The sequence below is a fragment of the Octodon degus genome, unplaced genomic scaffold (assembly GCF_000260255.1).
Source record: "Octodon degus isolate 3935 unplaced genomic scaffold, OctDeg1.0 scaffold00285, whole genome shotgun sequence".
Classification (NCBI taxonomy): Eukaryota; Metazoa; Chordata; class Mammalia; order Rodentia; family Octodontidae; genus Octodon; species Octodon degus.
The window spans coordinates 1,101,654-1,128,082 of NW_004524861.1; the positions used below are offsets into that span (position 1 = coordinate 1,101,654).

Sequence of the window (26,429 nt, forward strand, 5' to 3'; positions counted from 1 at the left end):
AAGAAAAAGAAAAAGAAAAAGAAAAGCAGAACAGACTGTTGGGCTCTGTGGTACTGAAAAAACTGTGTCAACTTGACTGGCTTGGGAGACATCCACAGGATTAGCAAAGCGCACTTCTGGGAGTGCGTGGCAGGACTTGGAAGTGTGGCCCTGGAGTCATTCTCCAGCCCCTGTGGTCCTTCCTCCTTGGCACAGGTCCTCTGCTCTGCTTCCCAGCCACAGTGAATTAAACTGCTTTGCTCTCCTAAGCCCTTCCACCATGATCCTCCTGCCTTGGAGCCAGCTGACCATGGACTGACTCCCCTGGAATCGTGAGCTGAACTAAACCTCCCATTCTTAGGCTGTGGGTATTGGGTATCATGTCCCAGGGACAGGAAAGTGACTGGCACAGGCCCCACACAGAGTGAGCAGGATCTACTAAACATTACAGGAGCACAACTCACTCTGCATGTAAAGCCTGAGCTGGAAGCCAGGGGCAGCGAGACTGGATGTGAAGGGCCAGTGCTGCTTCTGAGAGGAGGAGCCATTCACCGCTACTGATGAAGACATGGGCCTTTGATGGCTTCCTCATTTCTGGTGTCCTTAGACAGCAGCCAAAATGGGGCAGAACTGAGGTTGACTTCCCTGTGGGCCCTCAGGCCCAGCACCAGGAGATCTAAGCCCAGGCAAGAGGCTCATCAAAGTCACCACAGGTGGTCACATCCCCTGCTGGGCCCCTGAAGATCCTGCACAAACAAGACCTTGGTAGCAGTGGTGCCCAGCCTGCCTGCACCACAATCTTCTGAGAGACTTTGCCACCCTCCCTTACCAAGGCCATCCATCACCAGGCCCCTAGACCAGGAACCGGTGGTACAAAGGTGGGGCAGGCAGCCTCAGCAGGGCCACTGTGCGCTGCCACCTCTGCGAAGCCAGGCCCCTTGTACAGGGCAGGGAATGTTGCCCCAGCCATTCTGGGTCACCTGCGTGCCTGCCCACCTGCACAGAGCAGGACCAAGTATCATCCCTAGCCACACAGTGTGTGATTTTATAGGAAACCCTATGAAGCTGAGTTTAGATGCTTCCTTTACAAACTGTCTTTAAAAAGTTGTTCAACATCAATAATCACTAGGAAGAGGAAAATCAAAGCCACACAATTATGATGGGCTACCAAAGCAAACTTTAATTTAAAAAAAGCAGGAAATCCAGAGCATGGACAAAGATAGGGGAAAATTGGAACCCTCGTGTGCATGGTTGTTCGGCAGCTCCACAAGTTTCCTGGAGCCAATCACTCTACTTCCCGGCACGTGTACAAAACACCAAAGCAGGCACTTGGGGTTAGGAGCAGAGCTGCTTACCAGAGAGAGAGGTGGATCCCCCAGAGGGGAGGGGAAAAGTGAGTGGTGCAGCGCAGCCTTCGCCCGGAGATTCAGACACATGATACAACAGCGACGAACTCCAAGGACACTATGTTAAGGGAAATAAGCCAGCCAGGGGAAAGACAAACACTAACCTGGTCTAGTGGTGCATGCCCATAAGCCCAGCACTCTGGGAGGCTGAGGCAGGAGAATCACATCTTCAAGCCCAGCCTGAACCTGGGGTATCTAGCAACTAGTGAGAACCTGTCTCAAAATAAGAACTAGGATGGGATAGGATATACTTGAAAGCACAGGGTACACTTAAAACTACTCAACTGTGCCCCCAAAATGATTATGATAGTAAATTTCATGTTATGCATATTTTACTACATCAGAAAAGAAAATCACAACAATACAAAGCAACTTTGTGAGGAAATGGCTAGGATTCCTTTCACAGTAAATGGGATTTTCTTAACCAGCATCTGAGCTGGGCTGGGGGTGGCATGGCAGAGAGCCAAGGACCACTCCACACTCTCCCCACAACCAGAGATGCCCTGCTGGGGCAACTGTTGGGAAGAAGATGCTCATCCACCAGTGCCTGTGCCGCCCCCATTGTCCCCTGGAGCTTCATGCAGCCTTTTCTGTCCACCAGCAGTGGCAGGTGCTGGTCCCGAGAGGCTGAAGCAGAGGGGTGGAGGCTCTGGCAGGCACTGATGCAGCAGGCATGATTAAGGAGAAGTGGCTGTGCCCCAGGGCAGAGCAAGAGGCAGGGCACAAGGAGAGGGAATCAGGGGGAGGAGAGGCAGGGCAAGTCCCTTCCAGGCCCCTGGCACATGAAGGCACCCATCCAACAGGGGCTGGCTACACGTCAGAACCAGCGACTTCCACTAGAAGACAAAGCACAGTGTCACGGCCTGGGGTGAGGTAAAGAACACACCTCAACCGTCCTACCTCAGGGTTCTAGCATGTTCACTCCTCACCTGCGGGCACATCTGGGGGACATCCCTGTGTGACTACACCTCTGCTAGGCCAGTCAGGGAGTCCTTCCAATTCATGCCAATCACACAGCAAGATGGAACCAGGCCCAGTTTCTGATCAGCTTCACTTCCCAGGTCTGCTCATGGAAGGTGAAACCCCCCAAGGTCCTTCTCCCTGTGCCTTGTGAGGGCACTGGGCTCCGGGCATGGGGAGATGGATGCTTCTGAAGAGAAACGTGTAACACTGAGCTCTGTGACTGGCTGATTGTGGGTGCTTAATAAACATTCAATCATAACCATCTTAATTACTGGATTACATCATGTCTGTCTTCAGTAGGATATAAATAAATAATGTCGTGATAATAATGAGGCTGTCTTGCAAAGCTGCTCTGCGTGAACTCCCGCTATGATGCAGGCAGTTTTAATAAATTTGGGTGGATTTTATATTTCATAAAGATATATATGCACACACAGCAGGTAACCAGTTCTGAGGGTGAGACTTGCTTCATATTTACAAGGCAGAACACTTTCCAGTTTCCTGCTTAGGGGGTTGCCTTCAGGCTTCCTTTCGCCCAAATCCCATGGCATCTGGCTTTCAGGGCACAGGTGATAGGACAAAGGGCTGGGAGTCCCAGGATCCTTTCCTGCCTAGAACAGAGCCACAAATGCTGAGGTCTCCACCCCCACCCTACCCCCCCACCCCCTGACCAGCAGGCTCTGCAGGGAGGGGAGAAGCAGGGGGTCCACACCAGGGGGTAGAGGCTGCCCTCAGCTCAGTCCAACTCCTGTTCATATATGGGTATGCCATCCCCATGTCCCTCATCTTCCACCAAAGAACCAGCAAGACAGCTATCCCTGCAAAATTCTCTTGATTCTTAAATGCAGATGATTCATCTGAACTCTTGTAAAATCCAGCCTTCTGAGGCACTAGGGAGCATCTGGCCCTGGATGGCCCTAGACAGTGTAGGAGTTTACAGCTGAGGCTCAGGGTGTGCCAGGAAGAGAGAGTGACCATCCCTCTCTGAAGGCTGGGAATGGACAGGGCCCCAGGGTAAGCCACTAGCTGACCTCGCAGATTCACTGTGTACCTCCCCGAAAGTCTCTTTCCTCCCCTTTATCCCTAGAAAGTGAAGGATGCCAAGGCTGCAGGGCTCTGGGAGTCCATATACAATACGATGATATGAAGTCTTCTGCAGACCTACCAGTACCATGCTCTGCTAAGGAGCCCACAGCTCCTGAACTCTGGCTTTGGGAAGCTTCCAGAAGCCTCTGGACCTTTCTAGAAGCTTCCAGGAGCTTCTAGAAACAAAGGCACTCTTGGGAAGCTTGGACCTGAATGCCAAACCTCAACACCGGAGGAAATGGTAACTCGCATGGCCACCTTCCAAGGATTATGCAATGGGCTGTTCCTGCTTCATCCATATCTGATTCCTATCCTGGGCTCTGTAGGAGAATGAGAAGGGAAGGAATTCCTCTGGAGCAGCTTCCCTGTGTGAGGTGGGGACAGCTGTGATATCCTCAGGTCCCCACAGGAAGCCAACAGCTCTGACAGTAGAGGTGACTATGCCAGGTTCAAGCACCCACCTCACCCTCCCACTGCTCCAGCAGGAAAAGCCGCAGGGAGTCAAGAGTCTCTGATCAGTGGTAGGATGGGCTTTCTCCACCCTGCTGCAGCCACCTCAGTGAAAGGTGCATTGCTCTTCTTTCGGTTGTCACTGTTGTTTTGAGACAGGGTCTACCTATACAGTTCCTGTGCTGGCCTTAAACTCACTATGAAGCCTGGGTTAACCAGGTGATCCTCCTGCCTCAGATTCCCAAGTGCTGGGATTATAGGCATGTACCACACACTTGGCTTACATCACTCTTCAAAGAAAAATTCAACACACACACACACACACACACACACACACACACACACTTTACTTCCAAAACATTTGTTAATTTTCTGTATCTTTCTTTCTGTGACTACAATATGGTATTTGAGCCCCTTCATGTATATAGGCATTTTTGCTTTTGTCTTTTTATATGAATGCACAGTTTTTACACAACTATGTGTACTCCACTTTACTTCATTGCATATCACCCTACCCTATTTTCTCCTGGTTTGTATTTTTTCCTTTGTCAGAGCAGCCCTATGTGTCCAGAACATGGGCTGGGTGTTGAATTGTTCCTGATGTCTGTGGCTTTGCCAGTGCTTGCGGAGCTGCTGTCCTCCTGAAGCCATGCTGTATCAAATAACCCTAAGTGAGGCTACCAGACAGACTGGAGTCTGTGGGACAGCCCAGGCAGGCCCAGTTGCCACCTGTCTTGCCATGTGGCTGGAGGGGCAGTCTCAGATCTTGCTGGGGTCAGCCGGGCCTGTGTTTCTGGCTCCCTAGCTGCATCTCCTGCCCAGGAGTGTGCCTCCCTCTTAGTTCCTTCTGGTTCTTTTCTGTCCTCTGCCTCAGGGAAGTTCCATTTTCTAAAATTGTGGGATATTTAAAATGAATGCTTACAAAAGCTGGTGTAAGTGCCTAGCTTCAAAATCTTGCTTCACTATGCCTGGGCATCACCCCACACCCCACGCTGCTTTGAAGACAGCCCTAGGTACTGTGGGACTTCACTCCTGTGCTGAATGCTATCATCATGCTTGAAAAGTGAGCAGTAAGTCCTTAAGTCATGCACAACAGCAGTGTCCCTTGTTCCTAGGTGGCTCTGAACTGTTTTCTAGGCTCGAGAAAAAGAGGCTTTGGGTGATCCTTGGCCACTGCCCTTCTAGTCTTTCAGTCAATGCGCTTCATTTGCCCCTTTTTCCCAGAGTTATTTGTTAGAAACTTGGGCCCTTGTCCTGTAAAGCTACACACAGTTTTCTCTATCCCTGCAAAATTCTCTTGATTCTTAAATGCAGATGATTCATCTGAACTCTTGTAAAATCCAGCCTTCTGAGGCTCTAGGGAACACCTGGCCCTGGATGGCCCTAGACAGTGTAGGAGTTTACAGCTGAGGCTCAGGGTATGCCAGGAAAAGAGAGTGCTCATCCCTCTCTGAAAGCTGGGAATGGACAGGGCTCCACATTCAGTCACTAGCTGACCTCACAGATTCACTGTGAGACTTCCCAAAAGTCCCTTTTCTCCCACTTCCTCCCTGGAAAGTGAAGGACAACAAGGCTGTAGGGCCTGAAAGTTACACAGTTTTCTCCAATTTCCCTGGACTTGCTAATGGCCCCATCATGGTGTCCTTTAGCTGACATCCCTGAAGTATTTGTTGTGCTTGCAGTCCAGTGGTTGAGCCCAGGTGAGAGGCTGTCCCCACTGAGTCCTGATCTCCTGTGTGCATCCTCAGTAGCTCATCCACCCTTGTCGTCCTGGGTTCCCTGGGATTAGAACCACTCTCTTGCTAGGCATCCCAGGGGCTTCCTGTGCCCAACACCTGGCACTTGGGACCACAATGCCAATGTCCTTCACACAGTGGCCACACTTTGGCCCTGCCCCATGCCCTTTCTCAGACCCTACCTACCCCATCATCCAAAGGGGTGGGGTCCTTGGGGGTAATGTGAGCTCCTGTGTTTGTGCATTGTCAGGTACATTGTATTTATTGCTGTTTTTATATCCACTGATAGGCAAGCCACCCCCCTCCCAGGGGAGCCTTTTCTGGATGGCACCTTAGTTTTTTGAAAGGTTCCCCGGGAGGTTTGTGGCGGCCTGCCTCCCTTTCCAGTGTGATAGTCTCTTAGGTTCTTCGTACACACTTTCTCTTCTTTTAATGAGATGTGGTGCTAGGTTCAAACACCCAGGTACCAGGGAAGTGAGTTCCTCTTCTGTCTGTTAAGAAATACTATCTTTTTTTGAGAAAATGGGATCTAGAGTTTGTATTGATAGTCCAGCTTAGTGATACAGGGCTTCACTTGAACATTTCAATTTTCTCCAATACTGAAACAATCTTACTTTCTAGTGGCATTAACTAATTTGCTTTATTCTATCTATCTGTATTTTAGAGAACATCTACAAGTTTACTTTGCATTTAACTTTGTGCTAGTTGGTCCCCCACTCTGGGTATTAATCAGGTCACGGCATTTAAAAACCATTTGAGACAACTCCTCTCCATGAGATTGCGCCACCCACACGTTAAGCTCCTTTGTTTCACTCTTGAAATCAATGTTCCTCAATTTTAAGGTATTGCCTTTAATTTCTTATTTTAGTTTTAAAATTTTGTAGGACAAGTCAAATCAAATCTATGCACCCAGCAGAAGGGGTGGGTTCAGAAAAGCCCAGCTCCCTAATTACCACTCCCCGCCCTGCCCTGTATGTTCTGTTGCTGCTTATCCTATTGCTTGTTTCCTTTCAGTCTAAGTGAATGTATGTGGGTACAGACACACCTGCAGCCCTCCTGGAGCAAATGGCTGGAGCAAATGGCTGAATCCATCCTGCGATTCTGACCCCAGCAAGAATAGAAAATGATCTTGGTCCCTTCCTACAGCTGCACAGCCTTGCACAGGGAGGAGGAGTTCGCTCTTGTCCTCACACACTGCCATTCACCGAAGCACTGGTGATCACGACAGACTGTACCATGGCTGCTGCGCAGCTCCACCAGTACCCACCGGGATGAGCACTGCCTCAAAGCTTGGAGAAGTTGAGTCGCACATTGTAGGTCTGGGAAGAGCAGCCTTAAGCCTCTGAGGCCAGACTCCCCAACATCAGCAACTCCAGTGGAGACTCCTCCCAGCCGTGCCAACCCAAAGGCTCTGCCAAGTCCCACCCAATAGGAAGTGGAGTGGATGACTGACTCCACCTCGCTCCAGGCACCCACACAGAAAGGTCTCTGGGAAGCCAGACCTCAGACAAGATGGGCGATGGTAGCTTACTGGTGTCTTAGTCACCTTTTCCTTGCTGAGATATAATACCTGACACCCATAAGTCAAAGGAAGAGAGGTTTATTTTGGCCTACAATTTGTAGTTTTCAGTCCATTGTCCATGAGCTCCAAGGTAGAGTGGCTCAGCACAGGGCAGGAGAGCAGCTTATGGCAGACAAGAAGCAGAGAGATCAAGGGAGAAATCAGGAGAGAGATAAACCCTTCCAGGCCATGCCCCAGTGACCACCTCTTCCAAACAGATCCTGTCTTCTAATTTCAAGTCACCTTTAAGCATCATAACCCAATAACACTTCAAAAGCGCTGCCTCTGGGTGCAAGAAGCTCTTAGGGGACATTGGATAGAAAGCAGAATGTCTGAGCTAGTGCCTTACTCCCTGAAGTTGAGACCCAGCATCACCTATGGGGAACTCTGGAACCTAGCACCTGGTCATGCTGGTACCCAGGAAGAGCTCTGTATTCAGAAATGGCAGCTCACAGTATGGAACCTGCAGCAGGCATGAAGAGGTTGGAAGGGCTTGGAGCCCAAGGTCCCCAGAGAGTGGGCATGGGTCTTTGCAGTCATTGAGTATTCCCCTCCAAGGAACCCAGGAGGAGCCCCAAGCCCTAAGGTCACAATGGAACCATAGCAAGTGGTGGGGAGCCCCTGGAGTGTGCGTATGGGGACTATGTGTGCTCGGTGCCTTCCCTAGCACCTAGCTGCACAAAGCCCTGACTGCCACATAGAGGCTCTCAGAGCCGCCTTCTGAGTCCCATTACAGCCAGCACATGTCACACGTGTCACTCTAAATCTCCTACCTGCCTCATTCAAAAGAAAAATAGTGAAAACAAATTTTAATAACAGATCTTGTAAAACCCAGAATACCCAAAGGATAATGTTCCTGAACTTATAGTAGATGACAGCCCAGTAAACCCTTAAGGAAGCTGGACTATCGATTAGAACTGCACAGAATGTCCCTAATAGACCAGTGTCACTGTCTCACCATTGGGAGAGGGGGAGCTGTAGGTAGGGTCATTTTAGGCCAGAAATCTTCTACATGATCATTTTTAATATGTAGTCAATACAGAACATTGCTGAATTTTTTTTGGGGGGGGAGGATTAATGGTGTCTTTGGTTCCATGTGTACCTCACAGTGTGTTTCAGTGTAGACTTGTCACGTAAGTGCTCATTAGCTGAGATGGTGATGGGATGAGGTGGACCAGGACCCCCAAAACTCTCATGGGCTCCAAGGCTGAGTTTGGGAGGTGCTTGGGTCATGGGGGCTTCTGTGTGCACTGGTGGATCCATCCACCTAGGTGCTCTGGGGCTGAGTGTACTATGAAGAGGTGGGGCCTGGTTGGAAGAGGCTTGTCACTGGGGACACAGCCGGAAAGGGTTCATCTGCTACACCGATCTTGCCCTGGACCACCTTGCCCTGAGCTGAAAGCTCGAAATGCAGGGAGTCCAGATGCACCTTTTAAGTTGTGGGTGTCAATCATTGTGCCCCAGTGATGAGAAAGTATTGAAGACAGACAGTCTGTGTCCACTGGTATCCGGAGCAGCCAGCTAGGGTCTTGAACCAAATCCAGCCCAGTACAGCTGGATAAGCTGAGAATGGTTTCCACCGATTCCCACAGTTGGAAGGAAAGCCAAACACTACTTTTGACTTATGGAAATTACTTGAAATTCAAATAAATATGCACTCTGAAGGTTTCTGGGCTGTGTTCATGCTCTTTGTTATGCAGAGCTTGTCTCTAATTGTGGTTACAAGGAAGGTCCTCCACTGTGAGGTTGCAGGCAAGAATGCTCTAGAGACTAGCTCCTCCCAACCCTGGCTTCCCAGATACGTGGCGGTTCTGAGAGACAAGTTCCCTGCTCTCTGGATCTGCAGGGAGATCAACCTCGAAGCTGGTCACTATGTTTTGTTTTATTTTATTTTATTGCATTTTGAAAAGTAAAAACAATAGCAAAAACAAAGAATCTGGTCACTATGGCTTTGTTGTGTTTGATGGCATTTTAGTACCATATTTACCCCTTTCACAATGTGGGTTCTCTCACTTGTTTAGAGTTCTCACTGTAAAGTTTCCAGCAAAGAACCCTGAAAAAGGACAACTCTCCTCCAGGGTGGCCCTTGGGTAATTCTGACAATTGTTATTCTGGTGTCTGGCTGTTCAGACAGGAACGTTAGCCCAGGAAGAGTGCTCAGCTTCTGGGTCTGTAGTGGATTTTCAAGCTGTGCCCCCTAACAGCAGGGGCCCCACCCCCCAGATCAGCCCCTTGCCCGGGTGCAGGACAGCCCTGGGCAGCACAGGTGTCATCCCAGTGTCATTCAGACAAGGTCACCTGACAGACCCCCATGGGCAAGCTGGGCCTTAGCCTCCAGGGACACACCAGTGCTCGCTGTCATCCTGAGGACACGCCTTTTATTTGTACCAGTAATTGAACTCAGGACTTTGCATTTGCCAGGCAGGCTCTGCACCACTGAGCTATATCCCCAGGCCCTCTGGGGACACGCTTGAGTGGCGCCAACACAGGTCACAGGCAGGGGACAGTCCCTTTCCTGCTGCTGTCAGCTGCATGGCCTCTGGACCTCTGCACATCTCAGTTTCCTCATCTGTAAGGAGGAAGCACTGACCTCACTCAGGTGAACAAGGATGTCATGGAAGGAGAAGTCCATCATGTAGGGAGAGGGTTTATCATTATTATTTTTAGGCTAGAAGAACGCACCAGGTTCCTGCAGAAGTCCCCTGAAGAAATCTGTGCTCTCATGGAGAAATGTTGTCGCTGCTCCTGTCAAGCAAGCAAGAAAATCCCATGAGTCACTCGGGGTCACTTAGAGGAATGGGAGCTTCAGATGCCCAGAACCCGAAATGAGTTGCAAGGCCCACGCTGCTCAGCTCTTGGCCTCAGCTTCTGAAGGCATCTTATGGGGGACCCTCAGAAGCAGAGTGGGTTGACTGTGCCGTAAGATTCAGCCACTGGCCCTCCTGCTTGTACCTGCACTAGTAGGCAGGGTGGAGGACAGCCAGCTTGCCCATCTGGGCCCCAGAACCCCTGCAGGGATGGGACCTGAGTGCGCCACCCAAGGACAGCTTTATTTATGCTCTTGCAGAATGGACATGCGGGCCTTGTTTTTCTGGATGGTCAGGAGCAGGCTGGCTCACACAGTGCCCATGAGGCTGCTACATTTAGAACCGTGTCTTCATTCACATTCTTTCCACGCGGCTCACGGCTGCTGGACTGGAAGACAGGGGTCACTTTGCCTGGACCAAGCCCCCAGGAGCACCGCCAGCACCTGACCATGAGACCCTGGGTTCTTGGTTGAGAGCTCAGCTTTGCCCTTGTCTTAGGGTGGTTTACACCAGGACAGAGCATGGGACCCATGGTATGAGAAGGGTATAGGCTTTCCTGGGGACAGGAGGCTCTGCAGCCACCTCCCCCATGCAGGCTGGCTGGGTGGGGCTGTGAAGCAGGCTTTGGGGTCTCACTGGGACAGCTGCTCTCCTGACCCTGCTGCTGACCCTGTTGACCAAGCTGCCTGCCACCACTGCACTCCCCCGGTTTCCCCTCACAATTCTCCTTTCCCAGCTACTTCAAGCAAGCACCACTGGCTCCTTGGGAAGAGCACAGCTCTGCATTCCTAGGATCCTAAACCAGACTCTCCCCACCTGTGAAGAGTTATAAGTCAGGCAAGAGCATCCTGAGGAAAGGAAATCAAGTCAGAAAAGATTGGAGCCTCTGAAGACTGCGGCCCCAGCTACAATTGCCCCAGAGCCACCTCCTGCATGAGGTTTGACAAAGCTGAAATTCCTAGCACCTGGGACAAAATGACTTGGGTCAAGCACAGCTGGCACATGGACTGGCTGTACATTTGTTTCCATGTGTCACAGGAAAAAATATGAACTAACATATGACGTCTATGATTTTCAGCCATTGTTCATCATCATAGTCTGCTCAAAACTGAACTGTTGATTGACATTTTCTTTAAAGAAAAATGGTCAACAAATTATCATACACATGGCTGAGGCTGTGGCAATAACCAGGAAGAGTGGTGAACATTTGAGAAGCCTGAGGGCATGAGTACAGTGTATTTATGTTCGTGATCTTCTGGAACCTTCAGCCCCAAAGAGCATGAACACTCTCTGCTTGAAAGGTGAGTACACGGAGGCTCACAGCAGTAGGGTCACTTAGCTGGTGCCTCTTCTTCAGGACTTTGTGGTTCTGTTCCTTCCAAACAGCTTCAAATGAAAGGGCACAGACCTGGGCCATGGGCCCTGGCCACCAGCAGTGTCAAGGCAGTGGTGGTGCTAGGCCCCAGCTGGGGTTGAGGCAGAGGTGGCTGCCCTTGAGGAGCCACAAGTGGGAGGGGCAATCCACAAATAGATCAGTGATACCAGTGCTGCAGTGCTAAGGCACCACAGGGAGCAGGGCACCTGCCAGGGGAGCAGGGCACCTGCCAGGGTCTGGCCACCTCAGTTTTCTTGGGCCACAAACAAGGGGAACTTCAGAAGGGTTTTGGAAAAGTAGCAAAATCTCTGACACTAAATCCTGACAGTGAGTGGATCCTCATGGAGCCAACTAGGAGAGGGTCAGAAAGGTGTCCCGGAGCTGGCATGGGTCAGTGAGTGAAGCCTGGTAAGGAGTTGGGGGCCTCAGGGCAGTGCAGCGAGCTGGTGACCTTGGGCCAGTATAGAAGGTGGTAGTGGACAGCTGGCCACAACTCTGCTCTAGAGACCAGGGGTCCCCACCTGGAAGGGTTTGCAGCATTGGTACTGCACTCTGCAAGGGACTGGGCAGCTGAGGCAGAGCTCAGCACGGGGTCACTTACCTGACTCCTTCTGATTATTCACCGCCTTCCGAACTGTCCCCCATACCCCAGCCTGGCCTGTCCCCAGCCTGCAGCTGGGCAGATCATTGCTCCAAAACTCAGCGGAGAGTGGCTCCTTACTCGAGGAATGCAGGCCTGGCTCGTCCAGAGCTGATGATGAAACGGGCTATTTCTGCTCAGGGACATCAGCAGGCTGCCGGGTGCTGGCCCCAACGTACACACGATCATGTTTTCAATCTTTCTCTAGACAAATATTTTCCTTCCCACCTTGAGATGTTTTTATTTACTTCTTGATGCTTGAATGGCTTTAGGAGTCACTGTGGATGAACGCAGGCCATGGGCTGGGTCCAGCTAATCGGCAAGCAATTTCTTGCTCCCTAAGTTATCTATTACCCGGGCTGATCTGGATGTAAAAATAGCCACTGAGGCTGTTTGTTTAATCTGACTGTTACTTGACACCACGCGGGTGTCGCCGGGTGGACTGTTTGCCTCTTCCCCTCTACAGCACTCTGGTCCCCGCTGGGTCTCTGCTGAGGTAAGCCCCTCAGACTCCAGGGTCTGGCCGTAGTGGGGCGGGTTTGGGAGAATCAAGTTGGGAGGTGTGGGTCTCCTGCCTTCTGTCCCCCAGGCAGCTCTGGCCCACAGGGGAAGAAGCCGACTGGGTTGCCGGACATAGGCACTTTGGTCTGGGAGGCCTGTGGAGCAGCAGCTGGGACGGGTGGCATAGAAGGCGCGGTGCAGACACGGGCGGGTCCCTTGGCATGACCAGGGCACTACCAGCTAATGGTAGAAGGGACTTCTGCCGGAGTTGGCCGTGGTGTGGGGTGCATGGGGTGGTGGTGGGTGAAGGCCCTCTGGGCATAGTGCATGAACTGTGTACTAAGGTTCCCACACGCAAGAATTTGTCCTTATTTGTCATCTACCAGGGCTCTCTGCTCCCATGCAGCTGAGTGAGTAGTCGCTGCCCAAATGCTGGTCCCTGTGTGGCCAGCCAGGGTGACCTCACTGGCCGCAGTGGGGGCAGTCAGGTAGGAGGAAGTGACACTCTGGTCTCCCCCAGAGTTGAGCCAGGCAGGGTCCCCACGGCAGTAGCAGGGGATGTGGCTATGGGACATTCTGGTGTGTGGTCGCTGGAGGCACATGGGTCCATAGCACAAAGCCCTCCTGTCCCCATGCACACAGAGAGCCCAGCCAGCCTCCTGCAGCTTCCTGGGTCCACCTGAAAAAAATACTTTCTTTTATGGAGAAAAATTGATAGGTGAGAAGAATAGCTTTGACTATGTATAAAAAGCTCAAGACAAGTTACTCAGATTATAAAATGCCACCACAAGGTGAAGAACCTTGGAGAATAAATTTTAAAATATGCATGGTAAGTGATGTCCAGTTTTCCAGTGCTAGAAAACTTCTGCCTCAGTCAGTAGGGAACTTGGCCTGCGGGCACTTAGTGTTGTAAATAAAGTTTTATTGGCACATGGCCATGGTTGCTTATGGTCTATGGCTTGTTTTATACCACACCCACAGGGACCATAGGAGCTGCCAGAGCAAAGTCCTTAGCTGTGTGGCTCTTTGCAGAAGTTGGCTGCAGGGGGCCAGTGCAGCACCCTACACCCCAAGAGCTCAGGAGAAGCTCTTGCAGAGAGGCCAAGCTTGAGCAGTCCTGGGCCCAGAGGCTGGTGTGCTGGGCCTCTGCCCTCCACAGCCTGCTTTCAGGTCTGGCTGGCACAGGAAATTTTCTGTTTGCTGTGGAGGCGCTGGGAGGCTTAGCTTCACTGTGGAGCCACCAACTGTGTGTCATGTCTGTGTGGCCAGCCGAGCAAAGCAGATTATGCTTATCAAGTGGTTTATAAATAGCCACCGTCTCTGGGTGACCCAAGTCCAGCCCATGTCTGTCCCTGGGTCTCCAGACTGGGAACCATTGTGCCTACTCTTCAATGACAGAGTTTGTTGGATGGAACTGCGTGTCTGGTAGCAGGAAGAGGCTGGTGGCATGTGGCCCTGTGAACTAAGGACCCTAGACACCAAGAGCAAGCAGAAGGAGGCATGTGGGATAAGCAGAGATGAGTGTGTCCACCGCACCACCCCTCCCTGCATGTGCTACCCCTGTCCTGTCCCCAAGAATGCCCTGGAGATCCTCACAGGAGAAGGGAAGCCCTGGATCTGGAAGTAGGCAGTTCCAGCCTCTGCCAGAGCTGGGAACAGGGTGCCATCTGTGGCCAGGCTGGGCTGCTTGATTCTGTGTGTCTGATTCTAGTAGAGAGGACCCCAGGGCAGAGCAGGAAGGCCACCCGGGTGAGCTATACAGTGGTGATGTCCCCACCAGTCCAGCTGATCCACAACCTGCACTCAATGGCAGGGCTCATGTAGTCAGCTGAATACTCCCAGAGGCTTCTGTGTGTCTGCTGGGTCCCCAAGGGTTTCAGGATATGAGCCAGGAGGAGGCTAGAGGAGGAGCTGGGGATCTACCCAAGGCAGACATGGGGACTCTGAATCAGAGTGTGTGAGCCTGCTGCCACCAGAGTGTCACCCAGCAAAAATCACAGGCTCCTGCGGCACTCAGTTGAATGGGTGACCAGTGGAGTCTGAGTGACAGTGGCCTCCTGAGGTCAGGGCAAGCATGTGGATTCCTTGCTGGCTGGCACATGATGGCATCCTTTGCAGACCCTGCCTTGGTTGGTTCCATCCCCATTCCAAGTACCAGGAATGTCTTTGTCCCTGGGACCTGAGAGCCCTCTGTCCTAGGACAGTGTCTTAGGGATGCTCTCCTGGACAATGGGGATACTGGCTGATCTCAGTGCAACCCCTGAGGACTCAGACCAGAAAACAAATGAGCCAGGGGCCCACGGCTCCCTGAGGTGCTGGGCTCTTCCTTATCTTGGGCGGCTCCTTCCTCCTCAAGTGGCCCTTTCCAGACCTTGAGCGTCACAGGCAGAATCCTGACTCAACCTCTCCTGTCTGAAAGCTTCGCCAGAGCATGTGGAAGCAGGAGACGAAAGGCTCAACTCTCTTCACCACTTCCCTTGGGTTCCAGCAGCCACCCAGCTCTCTGTCACCCCTGCCTGCCACGTCTGGAGGCTGCTTCCAGACTTGTGCCACTGAGCCCCTCTGCCAGGGCCAGGGCACGTTGGAGCTGCCTTGGCAGCTTTGTCCTGGGGCCTCCAGGCCACATGTGGCATCACCAGCCTGTCCCTTCCTCTGGCCCTGTGGGCCCCTCTCAGAAGCCAATCAGGCCCAAAGGCTACAGAAGTTATGGTCAGACACTCAGAGCTAAGCATTTGGTGTCAATTGCCAGTCCTGGGCCCACCCTGGATGTGGTGGCCACTGCTGTCTGTAGTACCCCTGGGTCAGAGCCCTTGTGGTTCTGTTGCGAGCCCAGAGGTCACCCAGCACAGTGAGGCTTGTGAACCGCTTCCCAAGGGACAGCACTGAAGTGCAGGGAGGTTATGTCATTTTCCCAAAGATGCACAGCTCATGAAGGGGTCAGAAGTTCAGTGGTCAGGTGACCTGCAGCCTTGTACTCTACAACACCCAGAAAACGTGAGGTGGAAGGCCTTTGGCCCTTCAGGAAGCTGCCTGGAAACCTGTGGCAGACCAGAGCCACAGCCAGCCCTGCTTCCTCCCAGAAAGCCCCGAGCCTAAGTTTTCCCCCTGTGAAATGGGGACAACACTAGTGGCCATGCAAGGGCCACCACAGTGTTATGGACAAATGAGTGCTAGGCACTTGGCATGGGGGAGAAACACAAGAACTGCTTGTCCCTTCCCAGGATCACCAAGGAGAATTCCCTTCCTGCTCACTGCTCAGCTAGGGAGCAGCTGGCACCACCTGGGCCTGGCCCACGCCTTTAGTGACCACTGGTCACTGGCCTTGACTGTGGATCACCTTTGCCTTTTGGAGCAGAAAAAGCTTCAGGCCTGTACCTTCAGCACTCAGAGTGGAGTCCTGAAGGTGACATTTGTAAACCTACAGCAGGGCCTCAGCACACACGGGGCACCCTCTCTTCCCCACCGCCCACCACTTCCAGGTCACATTTGCAGAATTTGAATGCTTCCCATGAATCCAGAAATGTGCTCTGTAGCATCATGTTTGGCCAGGTTGGCTCAGTGGCAGCCTAGGAAATGCTGACATGGGTTCCCAGGTACACTGGGCCATGTGCACAGGGGGCCGCCAGACCCTGGAGGTGCAGAAGGGAGTGGATGGATGGTCCAGGGGACCCAGAGGACAGGCTCAGAGGTGACTGTAAGGCTGGGGGCTGCTCAGGGTTCTGCTCAGGTCTGGGTCAATTCCAGGGCTTTACTTCACTTCCCTCAGCTCTGTGGTGAGGAAGGGCAAAGCCACTGCGGAGGCTCCAAAGAGCCCTGACCTAGGGTTGCCCGGGTCATAGGCTGGTGACAATGGTCTCTGTTAGGTGGTGTCAAGAGCCAGCCTCATCATCCCCACGACAGATGTGTGAGGCAAGAAGTGTTACTGGTCTCATGTCCGAGATGAGGGAACTGAGGGTCACGCAGGACCAGCACAGCTGAGATCCAAGCCCAAGGGGCCCACACGCTTCCCATCAGCTGCCTATGCCCCATCTGGGGGGCAGAAAGGATGTACATGGCACTTAGTTCTCATTCACGTTGGCACACGCTGGCAGCACACAACAATTGTGTTCCGGGGGCAGGTGGTCCATGTGCGCAGCTCATCTTAATTCTTTGTGTGTCCCCTTCTCCTCCTTCCCCACTCTCTCTCCGTCACTTGGTCCCTTCTCTTTTGCAAAAGACCTATCTCTGTTTCCTATTGGCTGTCTCTTATTTTGCTCCTCCACTTCTTTATACTTTGAGTTCTTCACATAAGAGAAACCACACAATACTTAAGCTTGCATATGTGTCACTTACTTCACTTAAATTTACGGTCTGGGTGGGTCATTTTCCTACAGATGACTCCAGTTTAACCTTCTTTATGGCAGAGTAGTACTCTACAGCATGTATACAGCATGTTTTCCTTAACCATTTATCCGTATATGGACATAAAGGCCACTTCCAAGATGAAGATATTATGAACAAGCATGGATCATTTTAATATGAGGTCTTGAACTCCTTCAGAAGACATCTAGAAAGAGAAGAGCTAGATCCAGTGGAATTTCGAGCTTCAGGCCTCAGGACTCTACACAGCACCTACTGGGTGCTTCTCAGATGCCCTTAGTGATGCTGTTGGGCATTATTTCTATTATGGTGGATGTGGACCTTCTTCCCTGAAGACTCCACTTCCAAAACCCGAGTTCTCTGTCTTAGTCGCTAAAGTCCCACTGACTGCGCTTACAGAGCAGCTATGTCTTCCCGTACTGGAGCTGGAAGTCTGAGCCCGAGGCCCAGCCACAGTGGCATGAGCCCTTTCAGAATGGGCAGTGTCCCCTGTGTCCTCACCTGCAGCAGGAAGGAGGGCAGAAGCATGCTCAGGGCCCTTTCTTGAAGGTACAACCCCATGGATGAGAACTCCACTGTGTGACCTGGTCACCTCCCCCAGGCACCCCAACACCGTGGTCCTGGGACCAGGGTTCCGCATGAGTTTGGGGGACATGTTCAGGCCACTCAGGCTCTAATCTGGGTGGTGTTATGAACTGGGCCTCACCCTGTGCATGTCCATCTGGATGCCTGGCCCCTTGGAAGCTCAGAGAGAGAGGAGGGGACCTACTGAGTTCACACAGTGCCAAGAGGGGTATGGGGATGACCTGGCTCAGCTTTTTGCTTCACTGTCCCAGACTGTGGCTGCTCCAAGCAGACCCTGTCCGCAGGGGCATCCTTCTCCTCCACGCTCAGGCCCCAGCTGCCTCTTCCACCCCTCCTGCCCTCCCCTTTGGACAGCTGTCCTAGAGAGGGCAGTGTTTCTTATCCAGCTCTGTGCCTTCCACACGTGTGGCCCTCCCAAGATGACAATGGCAGCCTTGGGGCCCCGTTGCCTGAGGAAGCCACAGCTCCCCAGGAGTGCAGTGGCCTCTGCTTGACATGTCTCTGGGACTTGTGACAGTGCCCACGCACCGTGCCCACTGCTGAACAAACCCTGCTCACATGGAGAGGCCAGGGCCTGCCCTGAGGTCTGCTTAGGAGAGAAAGGGGGCAAGTTGCTATCATTGTTCTCGAACCTAACAGGAGAATTCTTCATTGTTCTCAGACCTAACGGGAGAATCCCAAGGGGCTGGCATTTTCTGATTGTCATTGCTTTAAGCAGCTCTCCTGGCCCACTTTCCAAAAGAGAGAGCAGGCGGGGGTATCCGACACCCTGCTCCTTCAGGAGCTCCATCAGGCAGGCACATGTTGGGCAGCCCACCGTTGGTCAGTGGGTCCCCTCGTCTCTCCTTTGCGGTGCGCCCAACCTGTACAGCCCATCGTAGGTGCAGGAATTAAGATTGCAGACAGCGTGCAGGACTCTGCAGCCCCAACTTAATGTTCTGGGGAGCCCTGCCCAGGACTCCTCCCTGCCTGCCTGGTGTGTACTTGGGAGCTGCCCTTCCAGGGACTCCTGCTCTTCTCAGGCCAGAGAGACGCCCTGCCCCATGCCACCCAGGACTCTGCCTTCCTCCTGTGTAAAGAGCAAGAGTGATGTAGTTGCCATGTTAATAATAATATTAATCAGTAATACTGGGTTACACCAGTGCTCAGTAAGTGGGAGCACTCATTCATTCATTCATTCATTCAGCCAATCATTCAACAAATAAACTCCCAGCGCCATGCTAGGCCATACACTATGTGGGGACTGAGGCCCAGCCCAGAAGGAGAAAGGCAAGACCCAGCCTTAATCCTGCTGGCAGTGGGTCTCCTCTACCCATGTTGCACTCAGCAGTCCCTGTACTGGGTCACCAGTCTCTAGTTCTCCATCCAGATGGAAGCCCAGTATCCCCGAAGACACGCATGAGCCCTCCAGGGACAACTAGAGGTTCTGGTCTTGGGAAACACCTCAGATCCTAAGGCAGCACTGGGTTTCGGAATCACTTCGGGCCACTAAGTGGCCCTTGGGTTTGACATGGAAGATGGCAGCAAGTAGGATGGGCTGGAGTATCTGGGGCAGCATGCATAAGGAGGACAGGCTTGGTGTGATCCTTCCTTCCTCCATGTGACCTGGAGCCTGCGCTGTACTGTGATGTAGGTGAATTGCTTTCCCTGCATTGAGGGAAACAAATAGACCCACCTGCCTCACTATGAGAAGACACGTAGAGTGGCCCCTGATGCCCAGCTCTTTGCCACCAGAGCAAGAGGACCCAGGACCCAGAGATGCCACAGCCAAGTCTTCTAGCAGGAACAAGCCCACTGTCCCAGGCCCCAGCACTGGAGCACCTGGGAAGAGCAGAGCAGAGCCAGTTTGCATCTTCCCCACTTCACCGTGGCAGTTAGGTGACATGACCAAGAGGACACAGGGAATGTGTAAGCCCAGGGGCTGACGCTGCTGTGCTTCCTGACACTATGCCAGTGATCTCAGCAGGTTCTATGGTGCTACCATGGAGAAGCCTATTCGGAGAAGCTCTGTGAGGTGTGCGGCATCTGCTCCACCTTCCAGATGAGGCGTAGAGGCCCACAGCCAATGGCTGTGCTCAGCACACCCAAGACCCAGGAGGACCTGTGTGGCAGCCGTAAGGAGCAGCGTCTCTCCCACGGTGGCTGTCCTAGCTGGGCCTGGCAGGGAGCACTGCCCTGTCGTCCAGGCTGTGACGAGGAAGCCAAAGTGTATCATCTTCTTGAGCAGCAAGACCTTTCCTGCCAGTCTGTCCTTTCCCAGCTGTCACCCCACAGGCAAGAAAGTCCCTAAGGTCCTTGCTGGGCCATGGGATAGCCTGTCACTCTGAGAAAGTGTGAAGAAGGAACAGGAGAGGCACAGGTCCCCTGTGGTGTTAGCCAGCGCTCAGAGCAGTTGCTCCAGTAGACAGCACCAGACACCTCAGAGCCCACAGAAGCAGCCCTGGACTTTTGCTGAAGGCTCCACAGGGATCTGCAGAGGGAGCAGAGGGGCACCATGCAGACCCCTTAGTCCAGCAGAGGTTTCCTCCCTCTTTATTTCTTTTGAGCCTGAGGTCTATCCTTGGACCTGTGACACCTGGAACCAGCATCCCAGCATCACCAGCCTTCACTGTGCTGGGCCCTGGCTCTCTCCCTGCAGCTGCAGCCCCTCTCTGAGCAGTGTCCCAAGGCTTCTAGGGAAACAGCTCATACTGATTTGCCGACGGGCTATGTGGGCAGAGTGGGCTTCAAGCAAGCTGAGCCCCTGCCAAGGAATTGAACCCCTCAGGTGCTCCTGGAGTTGAGCATGGTCGAGTGACTTCCTGCTCACAATGTGCAAACCAGGTCAGCTGGCTTCTCCCTAATCCCAGAAGTGTCCTGGATGCTTGCCTGCCCCAGACTCAGTGGTTTTGCATAGGCAACTTGATTCTGGAGGATTTGGGTTCCGTAGGCCAGTGCTGCCTTCAGGACCCAGTACCAACTGCCCTGTATCCACCACGGCTCTCACCAAGCCCAGGAGCCTCAGATTATCCAGGTATCCTGAGCTTCTGCCCTCCCCAGATGTAAGCCCCAGGCCTTGGGTTCCAAAGAGGCCAGCGCAATAAGAAGAATTTCCATGCAACTCGGAGCTGCATCTGAAGTGCAATGAAGGCCCAGCCAGGAAGGGGATCGGGAGCTGACTTTGGTGAATGTGCTCCTAACAGGCAATGATCAGGCCTTCCCAGGTCAGCCCTATCTCAGCCTTGTCCCCAGCTCAGGCAGGCAGCATTATCAATGCCCATGAGTGGCTGCACAGATAGGCTTTGAGTTCAGCACTCCAGGAAAGTCAAAGGAGCTGCAGTTTCCACCTTCTGAAGGTTAGAAGGGGTTGAGGCCCAGAAGAAACCATCATGGTGCACATAGCAAGACTCTGAGGCCATGGAAAGGCTGATGCCCAGATCCAGCCTTGGAGAGCTTGAGAGAGGCACAGGCAGCCAGCTTCTCATCTAAACCTCAGTTTCCCCAGCTGTGCCAGGGGAGACACCAGGTGGCTGGGTTTCATTGCCAGCCAGTGGGTTGGACAGGGCCATTGAGGGCCAAGTGGGCTGCCCAGACTCCTCCCATGCCTGCCCCTCCCTGGAGGACCAGATCATGAAGCCTGTGCTACTGGATACTTGTGCCCCAGGTCACAGTGAGCTGTGGCAGTCCCAGAAGCCAGCCAGTGCTTGGTTCAACCCCCCTGCCACCAGAAGTCTAAGAATTCTAGGACCCACCCGTGAAGCATCCAGTTCAATGTGGGCTATGCATACGGTCATGGGAATGGTGAAGCCCCCAGGCCATGCTCCATTGGGGAACTTGATTCCCCCTGAAAACTACTTCTGAAGGTTCTCCAGTTGTGCCTCCTGAGCAGAGTCTGGAAGTGACAGCAGAGGTGATAGTGGGTCTGTGGGGCCTTGTGGTGTAATGAAGCCAGCCCTGCCATCCTGCACCCTCCTGCTTTCCTTGTGCAACAGCAGAGGCATCACTCAATTAGGGCAATTAAGTCACTCCACAGCCTCAGGTCAAACCAGCATGAGGAATCAGTCAGCCCCACTGCAAGGCTGGCCCAGCACTTCCTCCAGAAAAATAGACAGACTGGAGCAGGTGTCCTTCTGTCCTCAACAGCCCAACAGCACAACAAGGCAGCCTGAGAAATTAGCAGAATCAGCTTGACAGCCTTGGCTGAAGAGACCCCAGGACACTGAGACCCCTCTGTGACACTGAAGTGACACAGAGCCCACTTTCCTAGGCACGCCTGCAACTTTCCAGAGCCAAGTGGGGGCTGGGAGAGGTGGAGCCAGAGGTGGGGTTTTAATCTGCAGAAGCCCTCGCAGGTGACCTGAGATGGACTCTAGCCCAGCCCTTCTCCATCCCTATGGGCTGTGTGACCCTGAGCTATACCCCACGCATCTCTGTGCCTTCTTTCTCCTCTGAGGAAATGGTAGCCACAAGTTATAGTCCCCTCCACCTCAGAGGGCAGGGGCTCAGACCTGCAGGGTGAGGTGCACAGTTGGGCATCGCTGTCACTGTGTCCTCCCAGCATCCCTGTGTCATCATTCCAGCTCGGACTCCCATACCAGCTCCCTGCAATTTGGATCCACCCTGGGTCTACAGAGCAATGGAGGCTCAAAGCTGCTGCTCAGGAAGCCCCATGGACAATGACTTCCAGAAAAACCATTGTCCTTCTGTGAGTCTACCCACATCTTCCCTGGGATAAACCCAGACTAACAGGATTCCTTATCATCTGAGCCCAGCACCCATGGGTGTCCTGTGTGCCCAGCTCACTGAACTCCAGGCCTCAGCTATCCTCCCCTTGCTGAGCACTGAGCCTGGCTCCCAGCCCATCACCCACCAGCTGGACTGCAGGCTTACCCTCTGGTGCTGTCTTCTCATCTCAGAAGGGAAGCTGCCCACAGGCTCATTTGGGGCCTCAAATGTCACCAGTCAGAACTCTTGTTCTGTGAGACCGGCTCACCTCTGAACCATGGGGTTCCAAACACTGGCTGTGTGGGGCACCACGGACAGCTTGGCATATGGGCTGATGCACACACACCTGTGATTTCCGGAAGCAGACAAAAGAACTGCAAGCTTGAGTCCTGGGCAATGAGGTGACTTAGTGAGGCCCTATCCCAAAATAAAACTTAAAAAGGGCTGGTGGTGTGGCTCAGAGTAAAGGCTCTGGGTTCTATCTCTTGTACAAAAAGGAAAAAAAAAATTAAAAAGAAAAACCTTCTGGAAGAGTTCAAATGTAGCACTGACGGGGAAGAGACTCTTCAGAGGGCATCTCAGAAGGGGCTCATCTGTGGCACATGCTCTCGTGTGGCTGTGTGATCTGTGCTGATCAAGAGGGCCCTGCCCGAGGAGAGCAGAGCCACCTGGGCTAGCGTCTGGGCTGTGCATGCATTCACCCCGCGGCACATGTCCCCAGGTTCCAGGCCTTGTGTTCCCTCCGTGTTCCCGGGTCACGCAGAACCAGCTCCCCTGAGCAGACCAACTCCAACCTGCCCCAGAGCAAACACCATTTGTTTGGCCCTCACTTGTAGTGTGGACCTTCTAGTGCCCACTTTCAGTGGGGCTGTCACCTGCAGTGCTACCCCTGCACCTAAGAGGCATCCAGGCAAAGACAGCCGTGGTCCAGAGGAGGCAGGGGCTGGCCTCTGGGAAGTGTGTATCTGCAGTAATGCCAAGGAGACCAGAGCGGCTGAGCCCTGAGCGCCCACGAAGCCAGTGCCACAGGTCCAGGTCATTGCATGCCAGTGTCCTATCCATCTGCTCTAGGTGGCATTCACCCTCCTCCCTGAGAGCAGCATGAGGCACAGGCAAGGGGGTGGGCCTAGCACAGAGGAGTGCAGGTGGCACAGTCTGACTTCCGGATGGCTCAAGCACCCGGGCTGGGGTCTCTGCTGCTATCCCACTCCCCTTCTCTGTGCCTCAGCTGGCCCCTTGCAGAGACGGTGAAGTAGGATGAAGACCCGCAGCTCAGAGCATTGCTGCACACACCACTGAACTCTCCCGTCGGCACGCTCAGTACACAAAGCTGGACGGGCCCCTCCAAGGGCTTGGGTGGCTTCCAGTGGAGGACAGACAGCAATCTCCAGTTTCTAAACAGCCGAGTGACACTCAGATGTTTGATCTGTGACAGAGCCACGGGAGCTTCAGGTTGGGCACAGCCAGCTGGGGAGTCAGACGAGCCTTACCATGTGGCCCATGCCAGTGAGTGCCTACTACTCTCCCAAGAAATATATTCCCAAATCTTAGTTATTATGATAACTAATAGGATTAATAAGCAGTCTCAGACTAGATTGATATGCAGGCATCAAAGTATAAGGAAGGTCTTATGGAAGCCCCCAGGGCTTGCGTTGAAGATTTGCAGAGTGGGGTTATTTTAATTAGTTTGCACTTCATCCTGTGCACTCTGAAAAGCCTCCCAGACAGCTTTTTGGTTGTTTTAGCTGCAACAATAGACACTGCAACCTCCTGCCAACAATAAATCGAACATCGATGATACTGCCGCCGCTGGAATCTGGTCACACTGGTTCCCTGTGTTGCAAACCCAAGTTGCTAATTGAGTGAGCAAAGACCCTTTGGTCAAATTTTACTAGCAAAACATAAATAAATAATAATAAATTCACAACTGGGCCAATTGTATTAGGATTCCCAAAGGCTTAAAATAGGCTCCTGAAGACTGCTTGGATGGTGGACAAATGCATGAATATTAGAAGGAATATGAATTAACCTTGTGCTGATTTTCCCTAAAAATGCCTATGTCTGGAATTTTGTTGAGTTTGTGTGTGAATTTTTTAAAAAGGATCACAGGTCAATTGCATTACAAATTATAACCATGTTACTGGTGTTTAAAGATAGTATTCCAAAGAGCATGTTCTTGGCCTTTTGGTCCATTTGGGTTCCTCTAAAATTACTTTCCCTCTTCTTTCTAGGGGGGCTGTGATGATATCAAAAGTGAACAAGAAAAGAAGTTTGGAAACTACAGACCCTAAAGCCCAATAAGACCGGCACATGCAGCCCCCGCTGCTGTAACAGGTGGGTGTGTGGGCTAGCTCCCTGTCCCTGAGACAGGCATGTGTGGTAATGAACTTGAAAGAGGAAAGCTTACCTGCCCCTCCAGCACCAGTCCATAGTCATCTGGCCCGTGGCAAGTTCTTGGCACTATGTCTGTGAGCATCTTCATTGCTGTTTGGAATCAGGATAGAATTAGAATGGAAGACCAGTGAGGACCACAGGTTATAGAAACCAGGCACAGGGACAGGAAAAAAAATGGATGCTGGCGTCCAGGAGTAGATAGCAGGATAGGCATCACCAGAGCCCCTGGATCCTAGGAAAACCAAGCCATCCTTGGCCCTGTGCTGAGCATCATCTCCACGCTGGCCTGGAAGCCTTGCCATGCATCTTGATTCCACATCCTAAGACCCAACATAACATCAGGGGGAAACAAGTCCCCAAAATTAAGGTTCTTAGGGGAGTATTCAAAAATCACAACAATTCCTACAAACAGAAAGCAGGGCTTTTACATGTCTCAGAGATTCTAGGTTTCGATCTGAACCAACCCCATTTTTATCTTGGAGTGGAAGTGTAGGAACCCCACTTCCTGGCTTCCTTACCAGCCATGGCCAGGTTCAAAATCCTAGCACTCAGGACATGAGGAGACCCACACACACACACACACTGTCCTGGGGGATGCTAAGGACTGGAAATCTGACTCAGAGTAGAGAAAGCCACTCAGTTCCCCTGGGCCCCATTGATGACCCTCAGTGTGGGTGGGTCTGTCACCAAGGGCATGGCTACCCATGGCCAATGCTGCAGCCCCAGCAAGATGGGCTTTGGTGGTCATTGTCCTTTGGGTTGCAGACTGAATGCATCCATGTTATGGTTGAATTTGGTCCCCCAAGAAGCTACATGTTGCTGCTCTAGCTCCAGGACCTCACGGAAATAAAGATGAAGGCCTTAGGTGGGCCCTGATCCAGCCTGTCTCAGATCCTCTTAAAAGAGAAAATGTGGACATCCAGACCAGTAGCAAGGGAAGATGAGGTGAACCCTTATCAGGGGTCACAATTGCTCCTCAAAGAGCTCCTGAGGCTTGGGACATGTCCTCCCTCCAAACTCTTAGAAGTCTCCAGCGCTGTTGACACCACCAATGCTCCGACACACCATTCTGGCCATGGGCATGGGGCCCAGTGTGAGGTTGGCAAAGGCTGTGTCTTCAGTTTCCATCTGGATGTCACTGAGAGTGGGAAGAAAGGGCCCCACTCGATGGGGACCACACTTTGGGTCAGGAGACAAGGCCTTTCTCAGATGTCTAGTTGCTTCTGCCCCTTGAACTAGAACCCTATAATCTGGTCCCATTGGCTGCAGGGAGGCTGTGATACAAATGTTTGGCTTTCCCAGGTTTTCAGGGGACAGCAGGTAGAAAATGAGGGGTATGAGAAACTGGAGGTCAGAGGAGTCCACCTCCCATGCCACCACCTGGGTCCCTGTTGTCCCTTCCTGTGAGCTTCCACAAAGGTATGTTCTCCTGAGTGTGTACATCCTAGGCAACAGGCAGCCTGGTGTTCAAGGCAGAGGTGCGCAGCATGAGAGAGGCTTCCCAGCACAGATCACAGTGCCAGGTCCACTCAGCCACTTGCTGGACCCCAGCGCCCTGTCCTCCACATACCATAACATAGCTGTTTCACTCAGAGACCCAGCCACCTGCCGTGAATGGGCTTTGTGCACTTCCAAAAACTGTAACTAAGAGTCCAGGAACAACAGACCCCAACACAGGCCAGATCCTAGGGTGTAAAAGGAAGAACAGACAGCACAGCAGCTCTTCCCCCAGTGGGACCCCGGGAGGCACAATTAATGCTGGCCCATGTGGCTCCAAACATCCAGGCAGGGAGGACACTGAGCCCCAGAAGCCAGCAGCAGCCAATTAGGGGGCTGAGTGCAGCCAGGTGGGACCCTTCACCTGCTGGGAGACTGTCACCCTC

At 52.6% G+C, this 26,429-nt stretch overlaps 1 protein-coding gene and 1 long non-coding RNA gene across 6 annotated transcripts in view; one reads left to right on the plus strand and one right to left on the minus strand.

The window, feature by feature from the left end:
* The window catches only part of LOC111814272, a 12,877-nt gene extending 619 nt beyond the window's left edge, over window positions 1-12,258 (minus strand). Inside the window, exons 1-3 of one of the 3 annotated variants that reach the window (XR_002819293.1) lie at window positions 11,965-12,258; window positions 9,864-9,926; window positions 7,233-7,304 (exon numbers count right to left, since the gene is read on the minus strand). This is a non-coding gene — a long non-coding RNA (uncharacterized LOC111814272). Of the gene's footprint in view, window positions 1-7,232; window positions 7,305-9,588; window positions 9,751-9,863; window positions 9,927-11,964 lie in introns of those variants that run through there. The other 2 variants (XR_002819292.1, XR_002819294.1) reach the window with 2 other exon arrangements.
* The window catches only part of CUNH10orf71 (chromosome unknown C10orf71 homolog), a 25,174-nt gene continuing 9,948 nt past the window's right edge, over window positions 11,204-26,429 (plus strand). Inside the window, exons 1-2 of one of the 3 annotated variants that reach the window (XM_023707244.1) lie at window positions 11,204-11,289; window positions 24,384-24,486. The gene's annotated coding sequence lies outside the window, so the exon portion shown is untranslated. Of the gene's footprint in view, window positions 11,290-11,562; window positions 11,772-12,399; window positions 12,500-24,383; window positions 24,487-26,429 lie in introns of those variants that run through there. The other 2 variants (XM_023707243.1, XM_004646965.2) reach the window with 2 other exon arrangements.